We start from the raw sequence: 18,172 nt of genomic DNA, 5'->3' as shown, positions 1-18,172 counted from the left end.
CTTGAGAGCAAACACTACCACTGCCAACTCTAAATCATGTGTTGGATAATTCCTCTCATGCACCTTCAATTGACGCGAGGTATAAGCTATAACATACTTATCCTGCATCAACACAGCTCCCAAGCCAGAATGTGAAGCATCACAATAAAGAATAGAATCTTTACGTTCAATCGGTAATGCTAGAATAGGCGCGGTGGTCAAGATAGTCTTGAGCTTTTGAAAGCTATCCTCACATTTTTCAGTCCATTCAAATGGTATCTCCTTTTTGGTGTAATTTGTCAAGTGAGGGCAATAGAAGCAAAGTTCTTCACAAATCGACGATAGTAGCTAGTGAGCCCCACAAAACTCCTAACTTCCGTCACCGAGCTAGGCCGAACCCAATTCTTAACCGCCTCAATCTTTTGGGGATCTACCTTTACCCCTTCTTTTAAAACTATATGCACCAAAAATGCAACCGAAGTCAACTGAAATTCACACTTAGAAAATTTAGCATACAACTTTTGTTTCCCAAAAACACCCAGAACAATACGAAGACCAATATATCATCAGTAAAAACTATGACGAATGAATTAAGAAATGGCTTGAACACCCTATTTATTAAACTCATAAAAGATGTAGGCACATTAGTCAAACCAAAGGACATAATTAGAAACTCGTAGTGCCCATAGCGAGTTCTTAACGCCGTCTTGGGCACATCCTCAGGCTTAATTTTCAACTGATGGTAGCCAGACCTTAGATCAATCTTGGAGAAAATGGAAGAACCTTGCAATTGGTCAAAGAGATCATCTATTCGAGGCAAGGGATACTTATTTCGAATGGTGACCCTATTCAATTTCCGGTAATCAATACACATTCTCATACTACCATATTTTTCTTAACAAACAACACTGGAGCTCCCCATGGGGAAGCACCAGGGTGAATAAATCCCTTGTCAAGAAGCTCTTGGATTTGAGCTTAAGCTCTATCAATTCTGTTGGGGCCATGCGATATGAGGGGATGTAGATGGGACGAGTACCAGGCTCTAAATCAATACAGAAATCTATATCGCTATCTGGAGGCATACTAGGCATATCATTAGAAAACACTTCTCTAAATTCTGACACCACGGGAATAGACTTAATATATGGAGTCTCAACCTCAACATCCCTAATATGAACCAAATAAGCCAAACAACCGTACCCTACAAGTTTTCTAGCCCGAATGGAGGATATGATCTTAGCTTGCTTAGGCTTGTACACCCCTTCCCACTCTAACTTTTCCCTTCCCAGAATTTCTAGAGTTACATACTTAGTATTACAATTAAGCACGACATAATAGAGGAATAACCAAGTTATGCCTAAGATTATATCAAAGTCAGTCATATCCAAAATCACCAAATCAGCCCAAGTGTGAAAACCCATAAATAAACTAGGACAAACGCGATAGACATGGGTGACTATGACAGATTTCCAACTGGGGTAGAAACATGGATGAGGGAATCAAGTATATCACAAATCATAGCAAATGTTGCGGCGAATCGCATGGATACATATGAATAAGTAGAACACGGATCAAATAACACATTAGCCATCCAGTCACAAATAAGAATAGTACTTGGGATCACCGCGTCAAATGCCTCTTCCTCATTCTTTCCCGAAAAAGCATAACACTGATCCCTATCATCTTGACGAGCTACTTTCTTACCTCGTTGCATTGCATCTCTGCCTGTGTTACCATTTCCTTTACCCCCACAGCCTCGTTGATTACCTCCTCGCCCACCTTGTGGACTACCTCGACCATTATTACCATTTCTCATGGGTACCACTGCTCTAGTCTGCTGCTTCTCAGAATCCATCATACGTGGGTTGTGACAATCTCTCCTCATATGCCCAGGTTCTCCACAGTTGTAACATGTACTATAAAAAAAATGGCCTGCTGCCCATCAAAGGCATGACTCTCTGGCTATCCTGAATCAAATTATGAGATGGAGTTCCTGAGTAATTACCTATAGAGGTGGGCATGGAAGACTGAATTGTCCTAGCTATAAGTGTTGGCCTCCCTGATCATCTAGAGTAAGAACCTTGAAAGTTACCTGAGTTATTGGCCCTTTTTGTCAACGCCTTAGCCTGGCCGTCTCGCCTCACTTCCTCCACTTTCTTAACTAAGTCTGTCACCTCATTAAAGCTCTTCCCTGTAGAGGTCATATGAACAGATAAAACCTGAAACTCAGAATTTAGTCCCCTAATAAATAAATGGATTCTCTCTTCCTCAATAATCCCCAACTGTGTAGCATATCTAGACAATGCATGAAGCTTGGCCTCATTAGCAGCCACACACATACAACCTTACTCCAAAGCCATGAACTCATATTTCTTACGATCCCTCAAAGTCCTAGTCACATATTTCCCCAAATATAGAGCATGAAATTGGGTGCAAGTGAGTGTAGGTAGGGCTGAAGATCTACATTCCATATAAGCTCTCCATCATTGCCTGGCCTAACCTTGAAGTTGAAAAGTCACGAACTCAACCCTATGCTGATGGACAATTCCCAACTTATGAAGCCTCTTCTAGCAGTCTAAGATAAACGCATAAGCATCCTCACTCTCAGAACCAAGAAATACAGGAGGCTTTAGCTTCAAAAACATATTCAACATTTCATGCTCATTACCAGTCATAACAACCCAACAGAGGACGAAAGAAAGCATCAATACCAATGTTTCCACCCACCTTGGGAGTAGTGATAGCAATTGGGGGATTGATGGGAGCTTGATTTGTTGGAACAGAAGGTAGCATTCCAGGACAAGCCAATCCTTTCAAAAATAACATGATTTGTTCAGCTAACACTAGGTCGATGGGAGGAATACATGTAGTCTCAGCCTGCACCTCTTCCTCTTGTCCAACTTCCTCAACATTTTCAACCTGAACATTCTCCTCTATCTGTTCATGATGACGTGAGAGGCCTCATTTTGGAAAGCATTTTCGACCAATACCCCATCTCTAGTAGGCACCACTCTTCCTCGGCCTCTACCCTTGCCTCAACTGCTACCCCTACCTCGACCGATACCTATCGCTGCAGATTCCTCAGCAAAAGCATGGACGGGAGCTACGAGCTTGACGCCATTGTATCTAGCGTTAAACATCTACGGACAGAAGAGTGAAGGAGGTTAGATACCAATTCGAATCAAGTTATAGCATGAAAGGAGATAAGAGAAAATAGAGAGACTTCTTAAAGTCCTATATCCTCTCAAAGAAAAGTACAAACGTCTTCGTACTGTTCTACAAGACTCTACTAGACTCATTTTGGTATATCGAGATCAACGAACCTAGGCTCGGATACCAACTTTGTCACAACCCAGACGATCGTGATTGTCACCCACACTAACCCTACAGTGGGAGAACTATTAATGCTAATTAATTAACCAACTCTAATCTCATACTAAAACATTTAAGTTACAAAAGCAAGTTAAATAGCTAAAAACTGAAGTTCCCCTAAACTTCTAAAAGATCTAACAACTAAACAATGCGGAAAATACGCCTAGAACCTGAAATTCACTGTACCAAAAGATCTAACAAGATCCATAAGTCTAACAAGAAGGGTCAAAACCCCAAACTAATGAACTAATGACTAACTAGAAAACCCTAAGTCCGAAATGTGGACATAGACGGAAGGAGAACTCATCGCAGCCCGGAAGAACTGGCTCACCCTTGAATTTGATCGGCGATCACTGATCTTCTAAATGAGGTCTGTCAATAGCCGCCTAAAGATGCCCTTTACTCAACAAAGAAAGAGCAAGTGCAGTATCAGTACATAACCATAATGTACTGGTACGATCACGGGGATATCCCACTAAGTGTAACATAAGTAAGTCATTACAATAATATAATCACATGCATACACCGAATACACAATATCGATATCATTTATGAACAACGAACAATTTCACAATCACAAATACAAATGTATAACAAGTCATTATTCCTCTCTTAGAACTCAAAACCAAACTGTTAGCATACCGGAACCTAGTACCCGATCCAATGTTTATGCCGTGGCAACCAGTCCCATACTTATGTTGGAATGTGGCAATCGATCCAAGTTAGTGTGTCGGAACGCAACACCCAATCCATTCAATAAGCCACAATCACAATCACAATCACAAGTATATTCTCAAAACCATACAATCAAGTCATGATTCATGGCATTCATCATTCATATATCCTCATTTACAATTAATGTGATCAACAATGCAACATTTGCATACATACATGTATCATAATGAAGCAAGAACGAATGTACATCACACAATCAATAGAATCACAACCATCACCTACCTCGAAACAAGCTTGAAACCCTTAAGAAACTTGATCCTTCCCTTTCCAGATTCGTTCTGCTTTTTCTTGGTCTACAAATAATAATTATAATACGGGAATCAATAAACGATAACTAATTACTTGAATTACTAACAATCCTATGAACCCTAGATCAAACCCATGATCCAAATATCCTAATTAGGGGTGTTTCCCTCATAAAATCCAGATCAAAACCCTCCCTATCGATAAATACCCATTAGATTACGTTCTACGAATAGAAAAATGGATTCGGGGAGTTAAATCTTACATTTAGCCCTTAGAATGGTAGAAAACTGTCAAGAAAAGACATGGGTTCGTTCCTTAGCTCTCAAGTTCAAAAATTGTAGAATAAAATGTTTTTTGGGTTTATTTACGACTCTAAGTCACGTCTGACCCACCACAGCGGTCCTCACCCCACTACAGCGACCCCGCCAAAGTGGCTTGCACGAAACAGTGAGCTATTTTAATAATACAAATACCCCCATTTCACAACAAACCTTCAACCAACGATACTCAGAAACTATCCGTTCATGCTAAGATCTATTTCGAGAGTTCTACTCACCTGAATTCAATTTTGTAAAGTCGTAAGGGTTCCTTAACAAATTATCTATCTAATCATGTGATAAAATCCATAATTAAACCTCCCAATTATTACCAGATTTCCCTAGACTTTAATGACTCCGATTTCGTCCAAATCTGAACTAGGTTGGAAAATTTCAAGTTACTACGAAAATGATTTTTGATCCAAAAAATTTCCCCGTTGGGTTTTCTCCAACGACAGAAGCCGGTCGTTACAATACATGACTTAGCTTGGATTGGAAATATGACGTGCCCCTCCATGTATGATAAAGGCAAGTCAAGAAAATGACTATTTACACTTTGCACCGAGAGGATATTGAGATGGAAGCTTTCCCGTTAGTTTAGGTCGGGTTTCTAGTAGCAATCTACTTATCCCATACCTATGTGCCTCCCTCCATAGGATAATTGTATTAGATAGATATTCGCTAGTGGATCCACAATAGCTAGAAGTTCATGGTCTTACCTTGGCAAGTAGGACACCCATTTTTGGTGTGAGGTATACACTGCATTTCATATTGATAGCTCACATGGTGTTATATGTCGGTTGAAGGTAAATCTCTCACAATAATGAACTAGGGTTACTTCGAGAAATATCTCACAAAGGTTTGAAGTATATTAGCTTGCATTGACCATGTTTTATGACTTGTGCGTTCTAACTCTTTTACTCATGTTTTAGCCTGGTCATTGCATATCACGAAAAGCTCTTTTAAGAATGATTTATTATGTTTTATGCTTGGCTATAAAACTTAGTGCATTTTTGTACTAATGCATACTCTATCCTACATTTCTTATAAAAATGTATGGTCTGATTCTCTAGATTCACACTTATGTGGCTATAGATCTACTAGTAGAAGCTTGAAGATTGGCGAGTCCTCATGTTCCGAGGACCAACCCCTTACTTCATTATATCTTTTCATTTCAGTTTTGAACTCAATGTACGAGTTTACGTCCCGATTACTTCTCATGTACTCGATGGCTTTGTGACATTGTTAGATTTGTGCTTCGCTTTGTAAACTCCATGTTTGAAATATTCTTTTAAATATCTTGATTTCTATTAATCTTGTATGAGGTATGCTAAGTGCTTGGTATAGGACCCCTCGGGGTCTTATAAACAATTTTACGTGTACAGTTTACCTTGGGTCGTGACAAACTTCGTAATCAGAGCACAAGGTTTAGAAAGTTCATAGGAAGTCTCATAAGCCACATCAAGTGTAGTCTTGTTCATGGGTGTGAAGTGCGCCACACTTATGGATTAGAGGCAATAAGATATTTAGGGAACTGCACTTCTTTCATTACTCTTAAGTCGTGCAATAGAGTTCAACTTATAATGTCTCTCTCCTAATCATTATCCCATGCTTTACAGGATATGGATACTAAAAGAGCATATGCTAGAAGGAATGCAGGAAAGAATGTGGAACGAGAAGCTCCTCCTCAAGCTCCTCAAGTTCTGGTTGGCCATTTGGTTGAGCAATTAACTAATGTGGAGTTTCGGGCTACTTTTCAAGCGTTGGCTTAATCCGGGATGGCTCAAGCCAATATGGAGGTTGTGGTCCCCGTGAACCCAAATGTGGGTACGGCGGCATCTAGAGTGAGAGATTTCAATATGGGCTGCTAGACTTGAGTTTCTAAGTTAGTTTGGTGTTTAGATCATCATTTGGGGAGGAATGTTCCAAAGGGGGAGATAATGTAACATTCTAGAAAGTTGTAAACTAAACTAGTGTTTAACATGAACCTAGTAGGCTAAGTAAAGCTTGACATTAGGGTTAAAGCTTAGAAAATACCTCCCCGTGCCTTAAATTTCATTTGTGCATGTTATAAAGTCAAGGCCTAAACCCCAAGGACGAACCATGGATCCTTGAGGAAAAGGCCTGGAAAAGTCAACTCGGTAGTGACCCACGAGGGCAGCTACGCCCCGTAGGTGGGGGTCATGGGTCAATCCCCCAAAAGTAGGCTGCAGACCAAGCTGCAGGTCATGACCTACGGACCTGCAGGACGGCGAGTAGGCCAACCTACGGACCGTAGGTCCTAGGCGTAGGTCATGCCTTCAATCTGGTGAATCTTGACTATGGGAGGGTTAAAGAGGTAATTTCCTATGTTAGTTATTATTAAGTGAGGTCATTTTTAGTTGATTATTTACACCTATAAAAGGATTTTTAAGCCATTGACTAACCCATATACCTCATAATCTCAACTACCCAAATAATAACCAACTCAACCCTCTCCAATAAATTTTCTCTCTAAAACCCCCATTGAAGAAGAAGAAGCTAAGGTCTAGGGCTCAAGAACTCACCTTTTCTACCCAAATTAGTGGAGATTCTTCAATTGAGGTATGGTGGTTTTGATTCATGGTTAACTTTCCATCCATGAAGTCCTCAAATTCTCTATTTCAAAGTTGATAAAGTCTCCAAAACTGTAACACCCCGTATCCGAAACATACCAAAAAACAAAAAATTCCAGATATTCAGAAGTTGCAAGTGCCACCGATGGAAGTCAACTACGGACCGTCAGTCGACTAACGGCCCATCAGTCATCTCCGTCATTGGGCCAGTCAACTTTCAGTCTCAGTCGCAAATGACGGTCCACCAGTACGGACCGTCAGTCAGCTCCATCGATCGGCCAGTCAACTTTCAGTCTTCAGTCGCGAATGAAGGTCGACCAGTATGGACCATCAGTCGACTCATGGCCCGTCAATCAGCTCCGTCAGTGTCTCCGACCGCTTTTAAGTCAGGGGTGTTTTGGTCTTTTCCTTATTCGTTTGACCCCTAAGCTACGTCATTTAGACCCTAAATTATGAGGTTTTAGTCAGTTTAAGCCTAGAAACATAACTAGAACTTACCTAAGTCAAATCATTGATCAAAACTTTGAGAAATTAGAGCGTAAGAGGAGATAAGAGGCCAAGAACCCTAGTTCAAGAACGCAACAAGATTCCATCAGTTCCAGCCCTAAAATCTAAAGATTTCTCCATGGAATTCGTCACCAGGTGTATGGATTTTCCCTACTGGGTTCCTTTCACCCATTAGGTCTCTAGTTTTTAGTCAGTTTCTTGATTGCCTTATTATGACTAGACCAAGGGTTTCTTGAATGTTAGAATTGTTGGGTTCTTAGCTGTTAGAATGATCCAAATCAGATTAGTACATTAATATTTAGTTAATGCATGAATTCCAGAACCATAGCTATGTATTTCTTTAGTTCTTGAATTACACATGCTAGGTCAAATATTTCAGTTATTCAGTTATACATGCCTCAGTTATTAATGCATCAATATCAGTTTAATTGTTGCATTCTTAGTTTACATTTTCAGTTTGAGGTATCTAGTAACTTACAGAAATTCAGTCATAATGTGTTCATTACTTAATCCATTGGTAGTAGCATAATGTCGAGTTGGCCTAGGGTTCATCGTACCCATATAGTCCCAAAACTACTAGCCACGTAAGTTGTAAGTCCTCCTCTGTGGGCATCATTTCAGTGATCATGCCAGCATGCCTCGATACCTCTGGCAGGGTATATTGGGTCCTCTCGATGGGGCGTATACATCGGACTCCACATTTAGCTCATGTGGTTTTATTATCAGTTATTAGTATCTCCCACAGTTCAGTCAGATTCTATTGCATTGACCATTTATCAGTATATCCAGTATTCAGTTTCAGCATGTTATAAATTGGTCACTGCTTTCAGTTAGCTCAGCATTCAGTATCTATATCATGTTCAGATTATATCATTGCTTATTTGCTTTGTGCAGTTATATGTTATTTCAGTTGTATTCTATCCTGCATGCTCAGTACCTTTCAAACACTGACACATACTCTGCGCTACATCTTCTCGTGATGTAGGTTCAGGTTCTCAGCATCCATATCACGCTTAGATCGGTTCTCGATCTCCAGTTCAGAAGAATCAGTGGTGAGTCCTCATTCTCCGAGGACAGTAGTCATGAGTTTCTTTTCAGTATTTTTAGTCCTTTAGTTTCAGTTTTGCTAGATTTAGCTGGGGCCTGTCCCAGTATTTCTTGTCAGTTAGAGGCTATTTTCAGACATAGTTAGATTCAGCGTAGTATTGAGTTAGTATATTCTTTGTATTAAACTCATCAGTTTTCCTTTATCTCAGTTATAGTATATGGGTATTCCCCATCTTTTCATTTTATTTATGATTTAGCTTCCGCATCAGTTTATTATCTTTAGTATGTTCATGATTATGCCAGCAGGGTTAGCTTGGGGTCACCTGTGATCCTAGGTCCAGTGTCCGCGTCTCGGGGGTAGCTCGGAGCGTGAGAAACCTAGGATTTCTATTCTAAGCCATGGATTCCTCTCAAAATGTTTACATTGATTTAGTTAATGTATATTATGATTGAATTATTGATTATCAACGTTTTTATGATAAAATCCCCCATGAATCCATGTTTTCCCCATAACCCTAGTTTGTTACTTGTGAATTGGGTGAATTGTAGAAATTATGAGATTGTTCTTAATGTAGTTTAATTTATTGAATCATGTCACCATCTATATCTAATGTAGTAATCCTAAATTGATTGGTTTAATGCGATCTATAGCCTTGAGGGGTAAAACATGAGAATTGACTATATGTATGAGATTTGTGTGTATCCAATTTGATTGCTTTGAGAGTAAAGTAATTATATTATAATCTAATTGTTGAGTCGATTAGATGATTATCCTCATATACACACTTAGGTATGAATAGATTATAATGTGAAAAGTTTGTAACATATAGTGGTTCCAATGGTTGAAGACTAGTCTCCCCTAATGAACCTAGGAGGTTTAGAATAAGTTGTGGGATAAAGTGTCAAAACATTCTTCCTTAATCTTATTGTTGAGTCAAGATTTAATATAAACTCAATGGGAGTTATGCTTAGTACCGAGAGGATAGTGATATAAGATGGAAGCCCTCACGTTAGTAGAGGTCGGGTTTCTAGGAAAAATCTCTTGGGATGGAAGCCCTCACATTAGTAGAGGTCGGGATTCTAGTAACAATCCCCTTATCCCATGAACTATGTGCCCACATAGGTCTTTAGCTAGTGGATACACGTAAGCTAAGAGTTCTAGTTCTACCTTAGGCAAGTAGGACAATCCCTTTTCGGTGTGGGGTAGACACCAGATTCCATGATTAAGCTCTCATGGTCTATGTCTAATCCCACTTTGATAGAATGAACTAGAGTTGGAGTTATGAACTATAATCACTTAATAAGCTTTCCTTAGTGTGGATAGGAGTATGTGATATTGTTCATACATTGCACAAGGTGGTTTTAAGGGTTCTTATGGTTTGTTTCCTTTATGTTGAGATGATCAAGATGTTGAATATGCTTGTATTTATGCTTCTGCACTTATTTCTATGATAGTTCATAAACTTGATCAAATGCATTGTTTTCAACTAAAATGTCCCTTTTTAGCATCTTTAATGGTTTTCATGCATAACTACCATACTTAGTGCAATAATTGTACTAACCCATATTTCTTCTATTCTACTAAGTGTAGGTTCTGGCATTTAAGGCGATTCCTTCCAGTTCAAGCTTAGGTTGACTACTCTTCAAGCTTATGGTATGCCCTCATGGATCCGAGGACAAGAGCTTTATTGTTGTTTCATTTCTTTAGTTTTACTATAAATTTTCATATTCTCTATTCTAAGCATTGTGACCCTATTATTTTGAGACTCCGATTGTAGTCGATGGCTTAATGAGACTATGTCTAGACTTCTGCTTTACTTCTATCAATTTTTTCTTAAAGACTTGAAATTGTGTTTTATTCTTTATTATTCTATACTTATGTGATGATGATAAGCTAAGTGGCTTACTTGGGTCCCTTTCAGGATTCCATGTGCCATGTTACGTCTAGGGGGTACCCTTGGGTCGTGACACTTTCATACTCGGCACATTATTTTTTACCGATGCCTTTTACTTGGGGGAGCTGAATTCATGCCTGCAGGTCCTGTCAACCATCTCGATAGACCTCCCCAACAGCACAATTGAGTTCCACTAGGTTTGCTAGCCCCTTTTTTCGGAGCTGCCACAGTTAATAGGTTTGTTGGCTTTTGTTGTATATAGTTTTTGGGTAAGTCGGAGGCTTGTCCTGACCAAGCTTTACTACTCTTAGAGGCTTTTAGACTAGTGTGTTGGGTTGTATACTCATGTTATTGACAAAGTTTTACTTGTTTATTTGTTGGCCAAAGTTTGATGGTTGTTTGGTGTGTTAACTTGATATATAGCATTTACATTTTTCTAGATATCATGGTGGCCTGAAAGACCCAAACAAAACTTATCTATTTGTTGGCTACCTCTTTATATGAATTGTTGGGAGTAGTTGTTTCCTTTCTATAGTTGTTGATAGGGGCCTTACCGGCCGAGGGATTATTTTTAAGACGAGATACACTAATTTTTTTCTTTAACTATGTAAGGCTACTACACGCTATTAGCAAATAGTTCAGCAGGGTCGGCTCAAACCTATGTTTTGGCATTAGGTGCCAGTTGCACCCCTTGTGTTTGGGCAGTGACAAACTTGGTATCATAAGAACATCGTATCCTAGGGATTCTTCAAGATGTATCTTATAGATTTTTTCTTATAAATGTGTGAACCACATTCTATAAGCAGGAAGCTAAATTGCATGTTAGATTGGTTATCCTTCTTTTGCTCACCTCGTGGTATAGAGTTGGGTCTTAAGGAATTACTTTCGGACTTATATTTGATTTTTGTATACAGAGAGATGGCTCACACCAGATAGACCTCATCTATCCAGGGGGTAGATACTGTTGTAGGTGAGGGTACCCACGAGGCTCCACTTGAGACAGCTCATTGTGAGACCCATGAGGAGACATCTTCTAAGCCCCATATAGTTTCTCCACCGACTGAAGAGCCTCTAAAGGATACAGGACCCCCGACACAACGAGAAGTACCACCTCCATCACCTTCTATTCAATCTGATCATGACTTCAAGAGTACAAAGTGTATGTTAGCACAATTAGTCGTTGCACTGCACTTGCCCGTTGCCAGGAGTTGTCGAACCTTTCGAAGGGTTGGAAGTTTGTGAGTTCGTGACTTTCTATCCTTGCATCCTCTAGATTTTACAGGGGAGCATCATAGGGAAGACCCTCAACATTTTGTCGATTATATTCACAGGATCTTCAGAGTCATGCATGCCTCAGGGACTGAGCCAGTTGAGTTAGCAGCTTTTTGATTGTGTGATGTTGCAGTATTGTGGTACAAGAGTTTGAAGAGATCTAGGGAGAAAGATGCACCTCCACCCTCTTGGGATAGCTTTAACAAATCTCTCATATATCACTATCTACCTCAAGAGATTTTGGATGTTCGAGTAGATCAGTTCCTAAACCTTCGATAGGGAACATGAGTGTCCGAAAGTATGGGCTGAGATTTTATTCATTGGCTAGGTATGCACCAACATTTGTTGATATGATTCATGACAAGGTTAGAAGATTTGTAGGAGGGATTGACTCAAACTATATCTATGTTTGCACTATCACTGCACTACATGATAATATCGATATCTCTCAAATTCAGGCATTTGCACAAAGCATAGAAGAGCGTTGACATCAGTAGTATAAGAGGGAGAGGGTTGAAAGAGATCAGTAGAAGAGGGCTAGGCTCACTAGTGCACATTGACTACTTTTAGGGTGGTCCCAAGCCTCGATATTCTAGTAAGCCACCCAAACCTCCACTACAGAATTTCCAAGGTATTAGACTTGATCGGCATGGAAACTCAGGCTCAAGTGAGGGTTCAGGAGCAAGAGGCTCTCAACAACAAAGGAATTCAGGATAGGTTAGGTTAGCCCCTCCGTGTTATGATACAAGTGGTAGGATGTATTTCGGGAGATGTAGGTAGGGTTCCACATATTATTATTCTTTTAGGTAGGAGGGTCATGTGTGGAAAAAGTGCTCGACCATAAGTCAGGGTGGTATGGCTCAACCGACTGGTTTAGGAGTAGGTTCTTCCTCATCATCACATTCTACAAGGCGTGCGCCTTAGAATTTAGCACGTAGAGGGAGAGGTAAATGGGGAGCATCTATTTCTTGTAGTGGGCAAAACAGTGCACATGCACTTGCTTACAGACAAGACTCAAAGTCATCACCCGATGTTCTGATAGGTACATTGGTTGTTTGTTCTTATTATGTTTATGCTTTGATAAATCCAGGCTCTACCATATGCTATGTTACTCCATTTGATGGGGGAGTTGTGTATAGAAGTAGAATCATTAAACGACTCTTTATTGTGTATACACCAATTGGTGAGTCTATTATTGCCAAGAGAGTCTATCTAGGTTGCACAAAATAAATCATTGAACGTCAGAACTCTTTAGACCATTGACATGGTAGAGTTAGAGATGGTCAATTTCGACTTCATTATGGGTAAAGATTGGCTAGCATCTTGTTATGCTAATGTTGAGTGTTGGACAAAGATTTTTAGATTACATTTTCCAGGAGAGGCAGTGCGAGAATGGAAAGGTAATATAGCAACGCCAAAAGGTAGGTTTATTTCCTATCTTAAGGCAAGGAGGATGATTAATAAGGGTTGTATGTATCATCTTGTTCGAGTTCAAGGTATGGATGCACAACCACCAATTCTCCAATCTATTCCGGTGCTTAATGAGTTTTTGTATGTATTTCCAAATGAGCTTCCTGGTATTCCACCAGAATGGGAAATTGATTTTTCTATTGATATGCTACCAGGTACACAACCGATATTTGTCCTTCCTTATAAAATTCCTTTTGCTGAGCGAAGGGTGTTGAAGGATTATATGAAATATTGTTGGATAAAGGATTTAGCAGGCCAAGTGCTTCACACTATGGGGTGTACTAGTATTATTTGTGAGAAAGAAAGATGGCTATCTTAGGATATGTATTGATTATCGACAGCTCAACAGATGACTATAAATAATAAGTATCCTCATCCAAGGATCAATGACTTGTTTGATTAGCAACAAGGTGCTAAGTACTTCTCAAATATTGATTTGAGATTAGGGTACCATTAGGTACGAGTTTGGTAGAAAAATGTTTCAATCATAGCTTATCGGACCAGATATGGACATTTTAAGTTTTTGGTCATATCTTTTGGATTGACCAATGCCCCAACAATGTTTATAGTCCTGATGAATAGCATATTCAGGCCATATCTGGACATGTTTGTGATTCTATTTATTGATGATATTTTTGTGTATTCATGTTCAAAAGTTGAGCATGCAGATTATTTGTAAGCAGTCCTTTAGGTTATTCGAGATCAAGAACTTTTAGCAAATTTCTCCAAGTGTAAGTTCTGATTGAGCTTTGTGGCTTTCTTAGGCCATATTGTATCAGATGCGGGCATTATGGCTAATACACAAAGATTGAGGCCGTAAAAACTGAGCCTAGACCCACAACTCTGACAGAGGTTCATAGTTTCCTAGGGTTAGATGGGTACTACAGAAGGTTTGTAGAGGGGTTTTATTCCCTTTCAGCACCACTGACAAAGCTGACTCAGAAAATTGTTAAGTTTCAGTGGACTGAGTCTTGCGAGCATAATTTCTATGAGCTAAAGGACAAGTTGACATCAGCACCAGTCCTAGCCTTTCTAGAGGGTTCAGAGGGCTATGGAGTGTATTGCGACGCTTTGGGTGTTAGGTTAGAATGTGTTTTGATTCAACATGGTAAGGTGATCTCATATGCTTCAAGGCAATTGAGGAAGCAAGAGAAGAACTACCCAACCCATGATTTAGAGTTGCTTGTAGTAATGCATACATTGAAGATCTAGAGACACTATCTATATAGTGTTCATGTTGGCATCTTCACAGATTATACGAGCCTTCGGTTTATCTTGAGACAAAAAAAATTGAATATACGACAACATCAATGGCTTGACTTACTGAAATACTACGACGTAAATATTTTATATCATTTAGGGAAGGAGAATGTGGTATTCGATGTGCTCTACCACAAATCAATGGGTATTTGATCCTATTTAGGTGATGAGAGGCATGAATTTTCTCGAGAACTTCATCAGTTAGCTAGCTTAGAAGTCAGATTATTAGAGACAAATGATAGTAAGGTAAGAGCTCAGAACACAACCGTATCATCTTTAATCGTAGAAGTGAAGGCACGACAGCACGAGAATCCCTACTTAGAGAAGCTCAAAGGCAAGGCTCATGATAAGGAGTTTTTAGCCTTTGATATAGCAGGAGATGGACTCCTCAGATATAGAGGTCAATTGTGTGTTCCAAATGTTGTAGGGATTCGACATCATATTATGGTAGGAGCAAATCATTCCCATTATTCTATTCACCCAGGTTTGATGAAGATGTACCATGATATTAAAGAGATCTATGGTGGCATGGGATGAATAAGGACATTGTTGAGTTTCTGTAACACTACACCAGAAGCATGTTGGGCGTGTCTAGGAGATAGCCATTCCTTTGTGGAAGTGGGAGGCAATTAATATGGATTTTATTACTGGCTACCTCGATCGCAGCATAAGTTTGACTCTATTTGAGTAATTGTTGATAGGCTAACAAAATCAGCTCACTTCTCACTGATTAAGACTTTTTTCACAGCCAAAGACTATGTATGGCTTTATATCAGAGATATTATTAGGTTGCATAGTGTCCCAGTATCTATTATCTCTAATAGAGGCACATAATTTACCGCTAAATTTGGGAGTCTTTCTAGAGAGGACAGGGAACACATGTTAATCTCAGTACAACTTTCCACCGTCGGAGAGATGGCTAGGCTGAGCACACAATTAAAATGTTGGGAGAAATGTTACGGACGTGCATGCTAGATTTCAAGGGAAATCGGGATGACCACTTACCTCCTATTGAGTTTTCTTATAATAATAGTTATCATTTTAGTATCAAGATAGCTCTTATAAGGCTTTGTAAGGGTGAAATGTAAATTACCCATTCGCTGGTTTGAAGTAGGAGAGTCAGGGTTGATTTTACCAGAATTAGTACAACAGACACTTGAATAGGTTAAGCTCATTCGAGAGCAGTCATTGACAGATCAAACCTGCCAGAAGTCATTTTAAAATGTACGATGAATAGCCTTAGAGTTTGGTGTCGATAACTGGGTATTCTTGAAAGTCTCACCTATGAAGGGTGTTATGAGATTTGGAAAGAAGCAAAATATTAGTCCAAGATTTATTGGTCCATACCAAATCTTTCGGAGGGTAGGAAGAGTGGTTTATGAGTTAGAGGTTCCTTTGGGGATAGAATTTGTTAATCTAGTTTTCCATGTATTAGTGTTGTGAAAATGCATAGGAGACCCTTCTCGGGTTGTCCCAATTTAGGATATCCAGATCACAAAGGAGCATTCGTATGAGGAAACTCCAGCTTCTATATTAAATCGATAGGTTCGAAGATTGAGGACTAAATATTTGGCTTCTGTTTAAATCTGTTGGAGAAACAAGAATAGGAAAGAGGTGACTTGGGAAGCTGAGGATGACATGAGATCCAAATATCCTCAGTTGTTTCATACTTTAAGGTGATAGCATATCAATTTATATCAGTGCACTAAAGTAAGATACCAATTTGGTTTTCATATTGTTGATTATGAATATTGGTGTTGTTTTTGTATTATTGTTGCTAAAAATCTTATTGCAAAGCTATGATGTTTAACTATTGGTTTCATCCTATGAGATGTCTAGTTTGGAATTTTCTGCATTTAAGGTTCCTGGATAGTCAAATTTGTAGAGGAGACTTAGCCAAAATTTTGGCAACTAACTTCATAACTCAGATTTTTCATTTGAGGACGAATGTTTCTAAGGGGAGGATGTAACACCCGCACTTTCAGAATGTCTAAATTAACCTGCACCTTCATGGCAGGAGTGATTGATAAATTAATAATGATCTGGTATGTCATATTTAAAGTGTTCAAGGGACATATCTCATGTTTTTAAATTAAGCGAGTTGTGAAATAAAAGTTGGCGAAAGTTATTGTAAGTTTTTTTAAAAGTTTTCTCTGAAATTTGGGCCATATTTCTCAGTTATTTTCTCCCAATATATTAAGATTTAGGGAGCCCATAAACTATTGAATTGAATTTTTATTAGTCTAGTTTCCAACGCATCAAACCTTTCATTAATATGACTTTAGAATAAAGAGATATTTGTATTTTTGTGAGATGACGCAAGCAGACACATAAGGTTAGCCAAGTTTGGTGGGAACTTGTCAAGGTCGGTGAGAACTTTATTTAATCAACCACCTTCATTTTATTTTCCATTTTAACGTTCCATCAGCCCAAAATACATAGAAATTCTCCTCAAATCCATAGAATACTCTTTAGGTCTTAGTGATTTCATCTTGCAAGCTTCAGGAAAGTTGCTCTACGTTGCGAGCTCGTAATTTTGGTATAGTTTTGTTTATGGATTGTGTGGCTTACTTCCGTGGTGGTTGTAGCAGCTGAGGTTTTTTGTGTTTCGAGGTGTTGAGGTTTATTTCGAGCTCAAGTTCAAGGTAACACCCTCCTTTCATTGATTCCAGCCTTGGTAAGCCGCAAATAATGAGTTGCAATAGAAATTTGTATCTTTTGTAGGATTATCATAGTACTGTCCAGTCTTGTGTGTTGGTTGTTGTGCTGCCTTATTGTAGTATCAAGGGGGGTTTCAAGTAGAAGTCGATAGGGTTGTTATCATTTGGGAACGTGTAGACATGACTGCTAGTGCTTGGCTGATTGAGTGGTTGCTATCCTTCCTTGTTGCGACTCGTAATCTGTTAATAATGACCTTATGTAGGGTACAACTTAGAGAATATTCGTATAGATTGTTTATAGCTAAATTGCTTGCCTTTATCCTATTAAATTGTTTGTTATTGCCCTTGGGGCTATTGTGGTTAGTTGCAGAGCTATGAACTGCCTCAGAGGGCGTTTCCTAAGAGGGATATGTCTTGCTTACGGGGATATATTGATGCCAAAGAGGGCTATGACATGCCTACATGGCTATATTGATTTAAAAGAGGACTAAGTGTTGCTTACGAGGATATATTGACTCCAAAGAGGGCTATATGTTGTCTACTAGGCTGTACTGATGCCTAAGAAGGATATCCTACCTACGGGGTTGTACTGATGCCTATGAGGGATATGCGTAGCCTACAGAGTTATATCGTCGACTAAGAGGTCTATGTAACTTCCTACAAGGACAAGGGGCTTAGGATAGGGGTATATAGATTGATTTGGCACCTTCTTTGCTTATAGAGCCTAGATAGGTAGTCTTGTTTGTTTCTTGTACCTGTCGAACTTATAGGGGTATGGTTGGGTTGTTGTTGAGTATAGTTGTATGTTTAGATTCAGT

The sequence above is a fragment of the Solanum tuberosum genome, unplaced genomic scaffold (assembly GCF_000226075.1).
Source record: "Solanum tuberosum cultivar DM 1-3 516 R44 unplaced genomic scaffold, SolTub_3.0 scf00395, whole genome shotgun sequence".
Taxonomy (NCBI): Eukaryota; Viridiplantae; Streptophyta; class Magnoliopsida; order Solanales; family Solanaceae; genus Solanum; species Solanum tuberosum.
This window is presented reverse-complemented; position numbering follows the sequence as displayed.